Below are 6,314 nucleotides of genomic sequence, written 5' to 3' on the forward strand. Positions count from 1 at the left end.
ATGTATACATATAATATATATGTATACATATATATATATATATATACATATATGTATACATATAATATATATGTATACATATATATACATATATAGATACATACATATATAAATGTATATATGTATACATATGGATATATATGTATGTATATATGTTGTGTGTGTATATATATATGTATAGACATATATGTATAGACATATACGCATATATGTCTATACATGTATATATGTGTATGTGTGTGTATATATATATGTATCTATACATATATGTATGTATATGTGTATGTATATATGTATACGTGTGTATATATATATATATATACATATATGTATACATATGTATATATGTATACATATATATATATACATATATGTATACATATAATATATATGTATACATATATAGATACATACATATATATAAATGTATATATGTATACATATGGATATATATGTATATATATAAATGAATATATTAGGGCTGTCAAACAAAAAAATTAATCGAGTTAATCACAGCTTAAAATAATTTATCGTAATTAATCGTAATTCGAACTCCGAAATATGACAGATTTTTCTGTTAATTGTTGGAATGAAAAGATAAGACACAAGACGGATATATACATTCTACATACTGTTCATATGTAATGTATTTTTTTATTACAACAAATCCTCATGAGGTGAAAATTTTAATTTTTTAAATTATAATTATCAACATTCTTCCTGTAGTAGACAGTATTTTTATTCACTACAAAAAACAAAAACGCAGAAGGGCCTCAGAACAGTGACAGAAATATTTCAAATCAAAGTGTGTGTGTAATGTACACATTTATATGTGGCCCTTGTAATATTCTTAGAGCTTATATTTTCCAAGTGGTCCCTGAAGTGCACACGAATGTGATTGGCTCATATGTTATGCTGTACTATGTGTAGATCAGGGGTGCTCAATACGTGGTTCGCGATATACCAGTCGAGCGCAAAGATAGTATTGGTAGATCGCATGACATTTGTAATGGCTGCCATATGTAAGTTGAAATATGATGCCTTTATTTTAAAAACGTCATACCGGAAGTTTTGTCTTACAGAATCTTCGTACGCTTTACGCAGAGACTGAGAAGAACTTGTAGCGGCATTCTCCATGCATGTTGCTTACTTTTTCCTTGTCATTCCTCGTTGTTTTGCCAAAGATGAGGGATTATACAAAGGTAATATTACAAGTTTGTTGAAGCATCACATTTTTGACAGTGATGATTATCTCTGGGAGAAGTCGTTAGTTGAAAGCAGGCCAAAGTGGTCAGTACTATTTTGCATTGTCTATCGTGATTAGCTGTGACGTTAAGCAAAGCTATCTTTGTCATAAATGTAATATGTTGTTTTATGTTGTATGTCTGACCTTTTAGTTCTACGGTGTGTTGGCGTTTTACTGCATTTTGCTGAGCAGTAAACATCTGTAAACTCGAGTCTCGCATCCAATCAATGGGCGGCATAACATTAAAAAAAAAAAATGTTCATAGTGAATTATGTTGTGTTGTGCAACATTGGCTCATGTGGTTATGCAAGGTACATCAACATACTTTGTAAATAAAGAATCCTCAGGATATTTGAAAATAAATATGTTTTGCATTTTTGTAGTGAGTAGGACGTACCCCCTAAAAATATGCAAAACATACTCTACCTGGAAGGTAGTTCATTTTGACTTGGTCATTTTATAAGTAGCTCGCATGCTGAAAAAGTGTTAGCACCCCTGCTGTAGACTGCGGTGAAGCGATCACGCTCTCGTTTATCCGTGGTCAAGCTATCCGCTCCTACGTTTTTGAGTGCGCACATATTCTAAACGTTGCGGTAAATGCTTTTCCGCATGTCGCAACTGTGCACAAAATAGAGTGCACAATGCATCACTTCCTTCAAGTTCGAACTGCCATAAAAAACATTCCTCTAATAAGTTGAAAATCATTCCAGTGGATTCTTCTTCTGGGGCCCATACTATCAGCATGCCAGATTTGAACTGGTTTTACTGTACAGATTTTTCATAAATTAGAGGCAAAGTCTGCAAAAAATACAGTATATGCAGTAGAGAAATCATTTCCCTCACATTTGAACCGCCATAAAAACATTCCTCCAATAAGTAGAAAATAATTCCAGTGTGTTATTGTTCCTGACGGCACATCCTATCAGCATGCCAAATTTTGACAGATTTTACTGTACGGATTTTTCAAAAATTAGAGGAAAAGTCAGTGCAAAATATTGTACATACAGTACAAAAATCATCATTTCCCTCAGGTTTGGACTGCCATAAAAAACATTCCTCCAATAAGTAGAAAATCATTCCTGTGGGTTCTTATTCCTGGGAGCCAATACTATGAGCATGCCAAGTTTGGACTGATTTTACTGTAGTTTTTTTTTTTTTAATTAGAGACAAAGTCTGCACAAAACACAGTACAACAGTACAAACATAATTTCCCTCAGGTTTAGACTGCCATAAACATTCCTCCATTAAGTAGAAAATAATTAGAGTGGGTTTTTGTTCCTGAGGGCCCATACTATCAGCATGCCAAGTTTGGACAGATGTTACTGTACACTTTTTTTTTTTATTAGAGGCAAAGTCTGCACAAAATACAGTACAAACAGTACAAAAATCATCATTTCCCTCAGGTTTGGACTGCCATAAAAAACTTTCCTCCAATTAGTAGAAAATCATTCCAGGGGGTTCTTCTTCCTGAGCGCCCATATCAGCTCATCAGCATGCCAAGTTTGGACTGATTTTTCTGAACAGTTTTTTTTTAATTAAGATAAGATGAGATAAGAATGCCTTTATTGATCCCATGGTGGGGACATTTTCAGTGTTACAGCCGCAAAGATATAGATCACACAGGGACGGCGGCATAATGTAGCCATTAATGTATAACATTAACGGCAAGCATTCAGGATCAAACCTATGTAAATATAAGCAGTAACATGTGTATATACACATGTATATACACACCAACATACATCTACATAAAAAGTATGAGGAACACTCATTTTAGCCTGTACATAGTACAGAGGAAAAATGCTCTAAGTAAGTGACAGTGTTGCAGTGCTGCAGTGAAATGTAAGGAACAGCATTGGATAAAAATAAAACTAGACTAACAGTAGTGGGGAATGTTGAGTATTGCACGGTATTACAGTAGTGGGGAATGTTGAGTATTGCACGATATAAGTTCAGGTGCAGGACTGCACAATTGCACTAATGTCCACCAGTTTGTAGAGACTACACAATGTTCTTGTTAAAGAGTCTGACAGCAGCAGGCAAGAAAGAGCGTCGGAATCTCTCCTTTGCACAGCGAGGGTGTAACAGTCTGTCACTGAAGGAGCTGTGGAGTGCTGTTAGGGTGCTCTGGAGGGGGTGGGCCGGGTTGTCCAGCATTGATGACGGCTTAGCCATCATCCTCCTGTCCCCCACCGAGTCCACAGAGTCCAGGGAGCAGCCCAGGACAGAGCCGGCCCTCCTGACCAGTTTGTCCAGCCGCTTCTTGTCCCGGGCTGAGACGCCGCCTGCCCAGGTGACCACTCCCTGAAAAATGACCGATGCAACCACAGAGTCATAAAAGTTCCTGAGGAGTGTCCCCTGAACCCCAAAAGACCTCAGTCTCCTGAGTAGGAAGAGTCTGCTCTGACTCTTCTTATAGAGGGCGTCTGTGTTGTCGCACCAGTCCAGTTTATTGTTCAGATGAACACCCAGGTACTTGTAAGTTGAGACTCTCTCAACATCTGTTCCCCGGATATTCACTGGTGCAGGTGCAGAGTGATGGCGCCTACTGAAATCCACCACCATTTCTTTGGATTTCCCCGCATTGATCAGGAGGCGGTTCTGCTGGCAGCAGTCCACAAAACCCTGAGTAAGTTCTCTGTACTCCCGATCATCTCCGCCTGTGATGAGGCCGACAATCGCAGAGCCGTCAGAGAACTTCTGCAGGTGACAGGTAGGGTTGCTGTAGTTGAAGTCCGAGGTGTAGAGGGTGAACAGGAAGGGAGCCGAGACAGTTCCCTGCGGGGCCCCCGTGCTACAGAGGAGCACGTCAGACACACAGTCCTGTGTCCTCACATACTGTGGCCGGTTTGTGAGGTAGTCCTGGATCCATGTGGTGAGGTGTTGGGCCACCCCCGCCCGCTCCAGCTTGTCTCCCAATAGGGTGGGCTGGATGGTGTTGAAAGCACTGGAGAAATCAAAGAAGATGATCCTCACAGTGCTCCCCGCCTTCTCCAGGTGGGAGAGTGAAGTGTGGAGGAGGTAGATGATGGCATCATCCACACTGATGCCAGGCTGGTATGCGAACTGGAGTGGGTCCATTGAGGAGCTCACCAGGGGGCGCAGGTGGACAAGGACCAGTCTCTCCAGGGTCTTCATCAGGTGAGACGTCAGTGCAACTGGTCTGAAGCTGTTGAGCTCCTTCGGGTGGGGGGTCTTTGGCACCGGGACCAGGCAGGATGTTTTCCACAGCTGGGGGACTCTGCCCATCTTTAGGCTCAGGTTGAACATGTGTTGGACAAGTCCACACAGCTGGCCTGCGCAGGATTTGAGGAGCTGGGGGCTGATGCCATCTGGACCCGCTGCCTTCCTCGCCTTCATCTTCTTCAGCTGGTTCTTTAATTAGAGACAACATCTGCAAAAAATACAGTACAAACAGTACAAAAATCATCATTTCCCTCACATTTGAACTGCAATAAAAAACATTCAATTTTTCAAGTAAATAACAAGGACCAAACACAGAGAAATATATACTCTAAGAAATGTTCTTTCTACAAACACAAAGCACATGAATGTGAATGTTGTCATCACACCGTGCTTTATACAAATGAATTTTGCACATTTTGCAAAGGTCATGCTTGTCATGGCATGGTCAGATGGTCTTCAGACACGGCTCCTCTTCCTATTTTCCCCACCCTCAGCAGCAACATAGAAACAAGAGGACCACAAAATACTATAGTGCGTTTTTGATTATCCCAAGACATGCACAGCACAAACAGTTCAAATAAGTTATGTCCTGCTTTATGTGCAGACTTTGCCTCCAATTTTTGTAAAAATCTGCTCAGTAAAATCAGTCCCAACTTCGCATGCTTATAGTATGGGCCCCCAGGAATAAGCACCCATTGGAATGATTTTCTACTTATTGGAGGAATGTTTTTTATGGCAGTTCAAACTTGTGGGAAGTGATTATTTCTGTACTGTATGTACAATATTTTGCACAGACTTTTCCTCTAATTTTTGAAAAATCCGTACAGTAAAATCTGTCCAAACCTGGCACGCTGATAGGATGGGCCCTCAGGAACAATAACCCACTGGAATTATTTTCTACTTATTGGAGGAATGTTTTTATGGCAGTCCAAACCTGAGGGAAATGATGATTTTTGTACTGTTTGTACTGAATTTTTTGCAGATGTTGCCTCTAATTAAAAAAAAATACTGTACAGTAAAATCTGTCCACACTTGGCATGCTGATAGTATGGGCGCTCACGAACAATAACCCTCTGGAATTATTTTCTACTTATTGGATTAATGTTTTTATGGCAGTTCAAAGGTGAGGGAGATGATGATATCTCTACTGCATGTACTGTATTTTTTGCAGACTTTGTCCCTAATTTAAAAAAAAAAACTTTACAGTAAAATCAGTCCAAACTTGGCATGTTGATAGTATGGGCCCTCAGGAAGAAGAACCCACTGGAATTATTTTCTACTTATTGGAGGAATGTTTTTTTATGGCAGTTAAAAGGTGAGGGAAATGATGATTTCTCTACTGCATGTACTGTATTTTTTTGCAGACTTTGTGAAAGTGAAGTAAGTGATGTATTGTGCACTGCATTTTGTACACAGTTGCGACATGCGGAACCGCATTTACCGTAAAGTTTAGAATATGCGCACACTCACAAACGTAGGAGCGGATAGCTTGACCACGGAAAAACGAGAGCGTGATAGCTTGACCGCAGTTGCTGTACATCATGTGTTCCCTCTTTAAACTGACTAACACAAAACAAGACAGCCCTCTTCTCTACTCATCCTCAGTCGCTGAGGCAAACCAATTTATTAGATTAGATTTAAAGCTGCCCTCTTCTTTCGAAATGGTTTTTTATGCTCCCGTGGGCGACACGCATCCGCTCTGCTGCTCACTGTGCACTTCTGAGTGGGATTATGCATGGGCGGTCATTCTGGCATGCGTTAAATGCGTCAAATATTTTGAAGCGATCAATTACTAAATTCAATTACCGCCCAATAATGCGGTACATTTGACAGCACTAATATATGTATAAACTATTAAAATATTTAATCGTGATTAATAGCA

This window comes from Filicampus tigris, chromosome 6 (assembly GCF_054856515.1).
Source record: "Filicampus tigris isolate MCC_2025a chromosome 6, RoL_Ftig_1.0, whole genome shotgun sequence".
Lineage (NCBI taxonomy): Eukaryota > Metazoa > Chordata > Actinopteri > Syngnathiformes > Syngnathidae > Filicampus > Filicampus tigris.